The sequence below is a fragment of the Miscanthus floridulus genome, chromosome 15 (assembly GCF_019320115.1).
Source record: "Miscanthus floridulus cultivar M001 chromosome 15, ASM1932011v1, whole genome shotgun sequence".
Taxonomy (NCBI): Eukaryota; Viridiplantae; Streptophyta; class Magnoliopsida; order Poales; family Poaceae; genus Miscanthus; species Miscanthus floridulus.
In genome coordinates, this window is record NC_089594.1 from 60,008,159 (window position 1) to 60,021,524 (window position 13,366).

The following is a 13,366-nucleotide window of genomic DNA, read 5'->3' on the forward strand; positions in this document are numbered from 1 at the left end:
TGATAATTTTTTATTTAACCCCCACCCTTTGATACATCTGTCTCAAAACAGCCCCCAAGGTAGCCTGGTCAATGGGCGAGTAGCCGCGTCAGGCCACCCACGCCACCGCTACACGAGCGAGCGGCGGGGCGCCCTTGCTAGTGCAGCCACGCCGCCACACGAGCACGCAGTGGCTGCGCGGGGCAGCCATAGTGGCGTTGGTCGAGTGGACGGGCTATCACGCGAGGCCAGCCATTCTGCCGTCGCGTGAGTGGGCGGGTGGCCGCACCGCTTGGATTCTTCGTCGGCGCACTGCTCCGCAGCATCATAGCACTCATGTCCTTCTTCTCCGTCGGCCTAGCGCACTACACGAGTATGAGCCTATGAGGACTCGAGGAGACACCATCGGGCACCAGATGTTGTGGTTGTGATCGCTCATGTGGGCGACGGTCATGGAACGCATGGCATGGAGACGTTATCTGCGCAGCTCGTTTTGTCCATGGAGAAGCAAGCATCTCGCCAACATCTTCTGTAACTGTGAGTACCATTGTGGCCGACGGGGCTTGACATCTGACATCTGGGAGATCCACCATACCACTATGTAGCGCTCGGAAGGAGTCAAATCGAGCGGGCGCGCGGGATGTTGCCATGTCGGCATTGGCGTCGACGCACATGCAATTTGGGACCAAGCTTGACCGGGAGGACGCGTAGGCGCGTGGGTGCATACTGCAGGCTGCGCAGGCATCGCCTTCGTTTTCGGCAGACGTTGCAAGTGCAAGTGGAAGGTGCAGGACGGGGTGGGGAAAGGAGCTGATGCAGGCCGGCTCTAGAGCGGCACGCGGCCAGCCTAGCATGGGGGCGCAGCCCAACCTCGACCGCTCCGTACCTCACCCGCGTGAGCACCCGAGCCGCACATCGATCTTCGCGCTGGCCTACCAGCCGCGCGGAGAGCACACGCTCACTCGCCGGCTCCGAGCTTGGCTGCGCTCGCCTGCTCCACATCTAACCCCGTCGTGTTGGGCCTCCAACTGGCTGGACGACGACGCAGCTGGCCGCCCGCACGGTGGCGTGGCATGCCTGGCCTCGCGCGACAGCCCACCCACTCGACCAACGGCAACGTGGCTGCCTAGTGTAGCCGCTGCGTGTTCGCGTGGCGGCGTGGCTGCACCGGCACAGGCGGCCGGCGGCTGCCAGCCCATTGACCAAGCTACCGTGGGGCTGTTTTGAGACACATATATCGAAGGGAGGGGGTGAAATGAAAAATTATCAAGCTCTCGAATAGTTATGGACTTGCAGTGTACTACATAAAAAGTTGATGAACCTAAAAATGCACTTTGAGAGTTTGAGAGTTGATGGATCCAGATGACATCCCTCCAAAAATTAATATACTTGTGGTGTATTTTATTTTTTTCGCCTTTCGCTTTGCGTTTCCTTGCATTTTCCCAAGTTGACTCGTGGGGTGTTGTAACGTGTCCTGGACTGGACTTGGTTCTAGGTTCCTCCTCTGCTCTCACATGCACGCATGTAGACGTAGTCCTAGATTCCTGCTCCTAATTAGTACTGTAGCAGAGTACTATAGAAGCAGGAAAATGCTAAGTATACGCCCGTCGATCGCGGAGTTTTCTATAGCAAGGTGCTATGCAACATGGGAAAAAGTTGATCTGATTCTCCACATCGCAAGGATACGCAACAGGTAACGCTCACGATTGGGAGATGCACCCGCGACTATTGTAGAGTAGCCAGCTACCGTTGGCTGGGTGTTACAGCTTTGGAGCAAAGTCGTTCTGTTCTTCGGCACTACATCAGCAGCGAAGAAATAATATTTTTTTCTCACAGTAAATCAGTATAAACCAAATTTCAGCGAAACGAACAGGGCCGCGGAATCTCTGTGTTGGGGCTTCCGTTATTTTTAAGAGAAACGATCACGAAATCTCTTTACAATGCACTATAGTGTGGGTATATACACTAAAGCAGTTTTAATGCTTAATTTTGAATCGGGGGTGTCGCTTTTTATAGATGGACAAATAGGCCGCCCGGCTCAGCATAGCCCGAAAATCTTTTTGGGGGCAGGCACTACATGGTGGGGCATATCTTGCCGGGCCAAGCACTACAAACTGGGGCCTTTCTCGTGTCAGGCTGCCCCAATAAGCACCGCCTGTGCCACAGGTTGGCCCAGGACGAGGCATGCATCCCAATGTTGTTACTGCTTCCATGGTCATGTGGCCCTGCCATGGTCTGCGGCTCTGCGCATGGAGCCCACTACCCAAATTAAACCCTACCACAAGGGACGGAGGGAGCGTCATCGCCCATGCCCGCAACTCTGTTCACGACCCCTCAATGAGGTAGCATCGACGCATAAGGAAGGGAGAGTTGGGCGGGGCAGACGGAGGCTGGGGCGAGAAAGTTGCTACGTGGAGCAGCCGAGCAGGAATCGAGCACAGTCGGGCAGCTTCGCAAAGCAGAGCAGGGAGGTCATCGGTCAGGCGGCTTCATGGAGCAAATCGATAGGGATGGGACAACTGGGCGACGAGGATAAGGAATGCCGGAATGGGAAGTCAGGGTTGAGGTTAGTATATATATGCAAGCCAACATAATGGGCCTTTGTTGGGCTAGTGATTTTAAATGGTTGTGTCGTGCTACCTGATGTACCTGGGAGCGGCCTAGGCACAACTCTAGCCATTGGGTTAGGCTGCCCTGGGCACGGCATTCACGGAGCCGTGCCGGACGTGTTTAGACCAGGCCAACTATTTGGCTTCTTGTTGGGCTATCGTGCCGCGGGCTTCTTGTACATCTATATTAGTTCTCACCTTGAATCACAAGGTTCCCCACCTTACCGTCTTCAAGCTCTCAAACAACATCAAGGGCATTCCATACCTTAGCCAAAGTTATGATTTTCGCCAAGCATCGAAAAATCAATAGACACCATGGTCCATGGATCGAACATTTAACGTTGGTATCTCACCATGTTACCATTAAGGCTCCGTTCGTTTTGCTGAAAAAACAAGCCGAAACATTGTTCCGGCTAATTTGTTGTGAGAGAAAAATACTATTCCAGCTAAAAAAACAAGCTGAAAAGTACGGATTATAAGATAAGCGAACATGGCCTAAGGCGTAAAATGAAGTTGAAGTGTTATCTTTTTGTTTAGCTAAAATATTTTACATAAACCATTAAAACCTAGCCATCGAAATGAAAATGACATGTGGCATTATTATCTACGTATGGGAGCCTACGGCTACCAAAAGCTTATATATGCACAAAACACGCGGATAAAGAAAAACAACACAAGCAAGAGTAGCTGTATATATCGGATTTGGGCATTGCATGTACCGAATTAAACCCAAACCCGCAATAAGCTCCAGTGGTCAATTTGAAGCGTAGATTCCTTGCAATTTCAGGACGGCAACTTGGAAAGTTCTCTCAATTCGTGGCTCGACGTGACGTGACGTGACGTGAGTACGTGACAACCTCTAGAAGCAATAGGCGGCACCAACATGCACCGGTTTCCGTTTGACACAAGCAGCCAATTCGGTAGTAGTAGTACTCGTAGTACTCCTTGCCGAAAAAAAAAAAGCGTTGGCTTCGTAGGCTGGTAAAAGCAAAACCACCGAAAACGACGTGAAAGGCCACTGCGACCGATCCTGCGTGCGAGATGCATCCAGCGAGTTAGTGACGGATGAGTGAGTGGATGACGACCTTTCTAATGTCGACACCCTCGTGATAATGGGGCCGCGTCTAGATTCCGACGATGACGTCCAGTCCAAATTCTTCCTGTGGCAGCATGCAGGAGATTCAACTCTTTGCGTTACCAATTTGATCCAGTGTGAGAGAATTTGATTCGATTTCGAGTCCATAAGAACCACTGGCTAGTGTTACGTATGTCTGCAGCAGATAGATTCTACTTCCACCACCCATTTGCAGTAGTTATATGTCTTATTATTGGCTAGCATATGCCACACCAGGCCTCTTGCTGTGATTTGCACATAGATCTCCAGATTGGTTGCCAGAAGCGGTCCCTTTGATGTGTTGGTTTTCTCAAAAAATAGCTAAGGGTGCGTTTAGATCCAAAAATTTTTGGATTTTGGCTCACTGTAGCATTTCGTTTGTATTTGATAATTAGTGTCTAATTATGGACTAATTAGGTTCAAAAGTTTCGTCTCGCGATTTCTCGACCAACTGTATAATTAGTTTTTTTTTCGTCTACATTTAGTACTCCATGCATGTGCCGCAAGATTCGATGTGACAGTTACTATGCAAAATTTTTTAGCAACTAAACAGAGCCTAAGTTGACTGGAGCCACACAGTTGGCTACCAAAGGCAGTTATTGCAGGCTGGCTTTGCGGCTAGCAGCGGTCTGTGTGCAGCTATCCTCGCATGGTAGTGGTTAGTTCGGTAAAGAACAACGTCGGTGTACGGTGCAAGTGGCAATTATGCCGTGACAATGACACAGTTTGCAGCAATTTACCTTGCATGGAAGTGGCTTGCTCTGTTGCTCGGTGTAGGACATCGCCTTAACGACGGTGCAAGCAATGACGATGGTGTCTCGACTTGATAGTTTTGTCATTTGACGACGATGTGTGGTTTGGGTTGTCTTGTAGAATGGAGTTTTGTCATCTGGTGACGGAGTTTGCGATCTCAGGCCCACGCACCACCGCCCACGGCCGTCTGGCCCGCGCGCTGCCCCACGCCGCCGCAAGCTGGCTCGTGCGTCCACCCTTGAGCGGCGCGCCATTCTTCCTTGCGAGCATGTGCACCACTCATCCTAAGTGGATTGTCCCCATCCATTCTTTTTCCAGGGGCGAGGTAAACCCGAATCTTGGGGGAATACTCCCCATGTGGGATGACTTTGTCCCTCATGTCTTCCAACCAAACATCTAGAAAAGTGGGATCGTCCACCCAATCCCATACCATTCCTCAAACCAAACACTACCTAAATAATTGGAATTGCTCCTATTTGGACGTCCGGACCCAAATAAACTATCAGACGCCTATGACAGCCTCACGTTCCTCTCCCTACCATCCAACGATTCATTCTTATTCACTCGTCCAAAGGCTTAGCCTCACATTTTCTATCTTATCTTCTGCTCCCGTATTTGCACCCAGAACACCTTTCTCGCTTCACATCTTCCTCATCCTCCTCTCACACGCTTGCCATCTCAAGACGAAGCGATTCCTCATGGTGAAGCCTGGAGGTGAGCGTTGTAACACAGGGGTGGAGGTAGTGCCGGTGCCGGCGAGCTCTAGCCCACAGGCCAAGCCCCTCGCCCCTCTGACTTCGAGACTAGCCCCTCCCCCTTTCCCCTCTTGGATAGTGAAAGCATCTAGGCCCCTAGTTAGGTTTCGATGATTAATGACAATACGTGATTACTATGACTAACGTGTGTTTTGCAGAGGCAATTAAGTTAGGTCATGGTAATGGAGATCGATTGGGCTATCATGGTGGTCATGCCTCTACGATGGAAATCGTTTCGGTTTTCAAAGGATGGACGACAAGGTTAAGGATGGACTAGTTCTGAGTGTCGATTGGAGTTGAAGAGATACTTAGAGTAGTTTAGAACTTTATTTTTCCTTTGGCCATACTATTAAGGGGGGTATGGATGGGTAGCTTGACCTAGGTGAGTCTAGTGAGTTAGGTGTGGTGCACACTTGCTATATCTAGCACTAGGTAGCTCCTAAGAAGCCCTTAGATCCATTGGAGCAAACTTCATTCACATATGATCGAGAGTTGGAAGTGAATGGAGGATCAAATACTGACCGGACGCTGGCTCCAGGTTGACCGGACGCTGGCGCAGAGTCCGTGAAAGCTCTAGTTTGATTTTGGTGAATTGATAAAACCCTAAGTGTTAACCTAGTTTATCAAGTGATCATGAGATAGGTAGCACATTCCAAGTGGTGAAGCAAATGAAGATCATAAAGATGGCGACGCCATGGCGATGATCAAGTGCTCAGACTTGGAAAGAAGAAAGAGAAAAACAAAAAAGCTCAAGGCAAAGGTATAAACCATAGGAGCTATTTTATTTTAGTGATCAAGACACTTAGAGAGTATGATCATATTTAGGTTTGATAGCCATACTATTAAGAGGGGTGAAGCTCATATCGGAATGCGGTTATCAAAGTGCCACTAGATGCTCTAACTCATTGCATATGCATTTAGGATCTAGTGGAGTGCTAACACCCTTAAAAATGTTTGTGAAAATATGCTAACACATGTGCACAAGGTGATACACTTGGTGGTTGGCATATTTGAGCAAGGGTGAAGAAGATAGAGTTGAAAACGAGTTAGTCGCACTGGTCACAGAGTGACCGGACGCGTTTGGTATGGAGATCGGACACGTCCGGTATGTGGCTTAGGACTGAACTGCACAATGCGACCGGACGCGTTCGGTCGCCACACCGGACACATCCGGTATGAATCTGCATGGTCAGTGTTCAGTAGTGTAGTTGATCGAACGCTAGCAGCGTCCAGTCCGGAGTGACCGGACGCGTCTGGTCGAGCATGGATGCTTACTGGACTTGACCGGACTCGGTGGCTCAGCGTCCGGTCATTTGTAGTTCTACATCCGGTCTGAGTATCCGATCGCATGAAAGTGTGGGCTACAATGGCTACCTTGTCTTGAACTGGACACGTGGCGGTCTGGGAGTGACCGAACACGTTCGGTCGACCTACCGGACACGTCTGGTATTCACGAACGGAGCGTCCGGTGCTGCGTCCGGTCGATTGGACCGGAGCGTCCGGTCACCCCGCGCTGTACCCAGTGAAGGGGTACAACGGCTCTATTTCATGGGGGCTTCTATTTAAGCCCCATGGCCAGTTGAAGCTCATACCTTTGGCCATTTTCATTGACATAGCAACCTTGTGAGCTTAGCCAAAGCCCTCCCACTCATCTTCATCATTGATTCATCATCTTTGTGAGATTAGGAGAGAATCCAAGTGCATTGCTTGAGTGTTTGCATCTAGAGGCACTTAGTGTTTGTGTTTTGCTACGGATTTCGCTTGTTACTCTTGGTGGTTGCCGCCACCTAGACGGCTTGGAGTAGCGAGGATCGTTGAGCGGAGGGTGGTGATTGTCTCCGGCTCCGATCATGGTGATTGTGAAGGGTTCTTGACCTTTCCCCAGCGGAGAGCCAAAAGGTACTCTAGTGGATTGCTCGTGGCTTGTGTGATCCTCATCTTGTGTTGGTTGTGCGGCACCCTATTGATGGTTTGGCGTGTGAAGCCAATTAGCACGTGAACCTCCAAGTGAGTGAATCGCCACAACAAGGACTAGCTTACCGGCAAGCAAGTGAACCTTGGTAAAAATCATTGTGTTCATCATTAATTCTGAGGTGATTGGTCTTCATTGTTATTCATCCTTGTGATTGATTGATTTCTTCATCTACATGATGGTATAACCTTCTTGATCACTCTCTTTATTTTACCGCAAACTAGTTGACAAGCTCTTTAGTGTAGCTAGTTGTGAGAGCTTGCTTGCTTGGTTGGTGTGGCTCTTTAGTTAGCCTTTGAGAGCACACTAACATAGGGTAGTGTCATAGCTATTGTATGAATAAACACTATCTAAACTAGAATTGTGGTAGGTAGCTTGCATTTTGAGTAGGCTAGCGCAACACTTGCTTCGCCTCATAATTGTCTAACCATTTTGTTAAGTGTTGTTGTAGAAATTTTTATTAGGCTATTCACCCCCCTCTAGCCATGAGGACCTTTCAAGTGGTATCGGAGCCGAGGTCACCGTTATTTGAGGCTTAACAACCTTCGGTGTTAAAATGGCTCAAATCAACAACACCAAGAAGCCACCCCAATTTGATGGCTCAAATTGTTCTTATTGGAAGTCAAAGATGACCACACATATCAAGTCAATCAATAGAAAGGTGTGGAAGGTTGTAGAAACCAAAATTGAGATTGAGGATCCAGAAAATCCCACTGCAGCTGAAGAAGTGCTTCTCCAAAATAATGACATTGCTCTAAGTGCCATTCATGATGCAATTGATGTGAGAACATTTGAGCAAATCAAGAATATTGAGATGGCTCATGAAGCTTGGAAGAAATTGGAAGAATCATTTGAGGGCACTCAAGCCGTGAAGGGTGCAAAGGCATATATTCTCAAAGAGAAGTTTGCAAGCTTCAAGATGAAGGAAGATGAGAGTGTGCCAGACATGTTCCATCGGATGGAAGTGATTGTCAATGATCTCAAAGCACTTGGTGAGAAGATAGAGGACAAGGACTTCTCCAATAAGTTCTTGAGATGTTTGCCCGCAAGATTTGGCATGTTGGTCACCTTACTAGTGAGGACCGGTTTGAACACAATGACACCAAACCAAATCTTAGGAGATATCATGACCGATGATGCTTATAGAGATGATGATGAGAAGGAAGAAAAGAGGGAGAAGAAAGATGAGAAGAAGGATGACAAGAAGAAGAGTGTGGCATTCAAGGCCACATCATCCAAGGGTAAATCTAAACAAGAAACATCAAGTCAAGAGGATGATTCATGGGATGATGATGATGATGAGAAGATGGCTCTCTTTGTCAAAAGATTTGGCAAGTTCATGGTGAAGAAGGGCTACCGTGCAAGAAAAAAGAAATCTTCATCCAAGAACAAAGATGAGTCAAGAAGGTGCTTCAAGTGTGGAAGCAAAGATCATCTTGTCGCCCAATGTCCATACAATAGCGACAATGATGATGACAACAAGAAGAACAAGAAGAAGGACAAAAAGGAAAAGAAAGAGAAGAAGGATAAGATGGCCTTCAAGAAGAAGAAGGGTAGTTCATATGTAGTCACTTGGGATAGTGATGCTTCATCAAGTGATGATGATGATGATAGTGATGACAACAAAATCACCAAGAAGAAGGTTCTTGCAAGCATTGCTATAAATGAGAAGCCTTCTCTCTTCAAATCTTCATCATGCTTCATGGCTAAGGCCACTAAGGTACAATCTTATGATGATGGAAGTGATGAAGAATATAATGATGATAATGAACACGAAAATGAAAATAATAGTGATAGTGATAATGATGAACCAACTAAGGATGAATTATTTGACATGCTAGAAGATGCTTAAGAACACTTTGACATTAAGAGAAGGGAATGCAAGGGCTTGAATAAGGAGGTAAAGGCCCTTAAGCAAGCCCTTGATGAGCTCAAAGCAACTCACGAGAAGCTAGAGGAAGCCCATGAGAAGCTTGGCAAGGCTCATAAAAAGCTTGAAAAGGCTCATTTCACTTTGCTTAATAAACAAGATAAAAAGAAACATGTTGAAACTTATGATGTAGGTGTAACTTGTGATTTAATTAATACATCACTATCTATACCTATCATTGTTGCTCCTACTAATCCTTCTTGTAGTACATCTACTTCTACCTCATCTAGTAGTGATGGTCTCACTTGTGATGCCTCACTAATGGTTGAGAATGAGAACCTCAAGAAGGAGGTCACTAAGCTCACTCACACTTTGGCTAAGGCCTATGGTGGTAAGGACCGCTTGCTTATGTGCTTGGGTAGCCAAAGAGTTTCTCTCTACAAAGTGGGATTGGGCAATACCCCCAAGAAAGGCAAGGCGGGCTTTGCTCCTCACAAGACTAGTTTTATGAAGAATAATGGTCGGTTTTACACTAGTTGCAAGCAAGTTGGTCATAAAGAGCAAGAGTGCAAAAACAAGAGCAAAAATGCTAATGTATCCTCCCTTAAGCTTGATTCATGCTATATGCTTACTAAGGGTACAAATGGTGTGAAGGCTAAGTTCATTGGTAAACCATGAATGGGCTCAAAGAAGAAAGCCATTTGGGTACCAAAAAGCTTAGTGACTAACCTTTAAGGACCCAAGCAAGTTTGGGTACCTAAAAAGAATTTATCTTCTTTTGTAGGTCAATTACAAAGCCAGAGGAAGGCATTAGGTTCTTGATAGTGGGTGCACTCAACACATGACCGGTGATGCAAGAATGTTCAACTCAATCAACACCAATGGCAATGATGGTTATGATAGTTTCACATTTGGTGACAATGGCAAAAGCAAGGTCAAAGGGCTTGGTAAGATTGCAATATCCAATGACATGAGCATATCCAATGTGTTGCTAGTAGAGAGCTTGAATTTCAATTTGCTATCCGTGGCTGAATTGTGTGATCTTGGATTCAAATGCATATTTGGGGTAGATGATGTTGATATCATAAGTGTAGATGGCTCTAATTTGATCTTCAAAGGCTTTAGATATGAGAATCTATACTTGGTTGATTTCAATGCTAGTGAAGCTAGATTGTCCACATACTTGTTCACTAAGTCTAGCATGGGTTGGTTATGGCATAGAAGGCTTGGTCATGTTGGAATGAAACAATTGAATAGATTGGTTAAGCATGACTTAGTTAAAGGCTTGAAAGATGTTGTGTTTGAGAAGGATAAACTTTGTAGCTCTTGTCAAGCCAGCAAATAAGTTGGAAACACCCATCCTAAGAAAAGCATGATGAGTACTAGTAAAGTATTTGAGTTATTGCACATGGACTTGTTTGGGCCAACACAATACACTAGCATTGGTGGAAATAAATATGGCTTTGTGATAGTAGATGATTACACTAGATACATATGGGTATTCTTTCTAGTGGACAAAAGTGATGTGTTTGCAACATTCAAATCATTTGTCAAGGACATTCACAATGAGTTTGAAACAACCATCAAGAGAGTTAGAAGTGACAATGGTAGTGAGTTCAAGAACACTAGAATTGATGAGTTATATGATGAATTTGGAATTAAACATTAATTCTCGGCCAAGTACACTCCACAATTAAATGGCCTTGTTGAGAGGAAGAATAGAACACTCATTGATATGGCAAGGTCTATGCTTAGTGAGTACAATATGAGTCAATCCTTTTGGGCCAAAGCTATCAACATGGCTTGCTATTGTAGCAACCGCCTCTATTGTCACCCATTGAAAGAGAAGACACCATATGAGCTCTTGAATGGTAGAAAGCCCAACATTGCATATTTTTGGGTATTTGGTTGTAAATGCTATATCTTGAAGAAAGGCACTAGATTGGGAAAGTTTGACAAGAAATATGATGAAGGATTCCTACTTGGTTACTCCACTACAAGCAAAGCATATAGAGTTTGGAATTTGGATAGTGGTACTCTTGAGGAAGTTCATGATGTTGAATTTGATAAAACCAAGGGTTCACAAGAAGAGAATGAGAACTTGGAAGATGTTAGAGGCATTCAACTTTTAAATGCCATAAAGAACATGGATGTTGGTGAATTGAGGTGTAGGCAAGTGAATGATGATGAAGATGATCAAGAGCAAGTGCTCTCCAACTCAAATGTGCAAGATGATACAAATCAAGCTAGTGCAAGTGGCTCTCATGATAATGAACAAGATTAAGTGGCTAGTACATCATCTCAACCCAATGATCAAGCAAGTGCAAGCAATCAAGTTCTAATACTCCAACCAACCAATATTGCAAGAGATCATCCATTGGACACTATCATTGGTGATATTTCAAGAGGTGTACAAACAAGATCAAGATTGGCATTATTTTGTGAACACTTCTCATTTGTGTCATCCATTGAACCAAAGAAGATAGATGAAGCATTGAAGGATGTTGATTGGGTGAATGCTATACATGAAGAATTGAATAACTTCACAAGAAATCAAGTATGAGAATTAGTAGAGAGACCAAAGGGACACAATGTGATTGGAACCAAATGAATCTTTAGAAACAAGCAAGATCAAGATGGGATAGTAGTAAGGAACAAAGCAAGATTGGTAGCACAAGGCTATACACAAGTTGAAGGTCTTGACTTTGGAGAAACATATGCCCCGGTTGCTAGATTAGAAGCAATTAGAATTTTGCTAGCCTATGCTTGTGCCCACAACATCGAGCTCTATCAAATGGATGTTTAGAGTGCATTTCTCAATAGTTACATCAATGAAGAAGTATATGTTGAGCAACCTCCCGGTTTTGAAGATGATAAGAAGCCTGACCATGTGTATAAGTTGAAGAAGGCATTGTATGGATTGAAACAAGCACCTAGAGCATGGTATGAGAGATTGAGGGACTTCCTCCTCTCTAAAGGGTTCACGATGGGCAAGGTTGACACCAATCTTTTCATCAAGAAGATTGAAAAAGATCTATTTGTATTGCAAATCTATGTTGATGACATCATATTTGGATCAACCAATCAAGACTTTTGTGATGAATTTGGAAAGATGATGGCTAATGAGTTTGAGATGTCCATGATTGGAGAGTTGAGTTACTTCCTTTGTCTTCAAATCAAGCAATTGAAGAATGGTACATTTGTAAGTCAAGGCAAGTACATCAAGGACATGATCAAGAAGTTTGGCATGAATGATAGCAAAGCCATTAGTACACCAATGGGAACCAATGGCAACTTGGATAGTGATGCAAGTGGCAACATGGTGGATCAAAAATTGTATCGGTCTATGATTGGAAGCCTACTCTATGTGACCGCATCAAGGCCAGATGTTATGTTTAGTGTATGCATGTGTGCAAGATTTCAAGCCTCACCAAGAGAAAGTCATTTGAAGGCCACAAAGAGGATATTGAGGTACTTAAAGCATACACCAAATGTTGGTTTGTGGTATCCCAAAGGAGCAAAGTTTGAGCTAGTTGGTTACTTCGACTCGGATTATGCGGGATGCAAGGTTGAAAGGAAGAGCACCTCGGGCACATGTCAATTGTTGGGAAGATCACTTATTTCATGGTCATCAAAGAAGCAAAATAGTGTTGCATTATCAACCGCCGAAGCCGAATACATATCCGTCGGTAGTTGTTGTGCACAAGTACTTTGGATGAAGGCCACTTTGAGTGACTTTGGAATCAAGTTCAAGAAAGTGCCATTGCTATGCGACAATGAGAGTGCAATCAAGCTAACCAACAATCCGGTTCAACATGCAAGAACTAAGCACATTGATGGCCGCCATCATTTCATAAGAGATCACCAACAAAAGGGGGACATTTGCATTGAGAGTGTAGGCACCGAAGATCAACTTGCTGATATATTCACCAAGCCATTGGATGAGAAAAGGTTTTGCAAGCTAAGGAATGAGTTGAACATATTGGATTTCTCAAATATGTGTTGATGCAACCCCCACTTATATGACATGCCTCTCCTTCGAGCAATCCAAGGTAAAAGTTGATTGGCATGGCATACATCATTGCTAAGGACATATTTAGTGCATCTAGTCATTTCTCTATTTTATTAGGCTCATTCATGAAAATCAAATGAATTTGATGTTTATATGGTATCACTATTGCTTCTATGCTTATTTTGATCTAGTGGTAGCATATGACATGTTTGTGGGCTTGTAAACCTAGTGTTTAATCTAGAAAATGAGCTATAAGTGTTTAACTCAACATGGTACAAGATAACCCTTATTTGGAGGTGTGA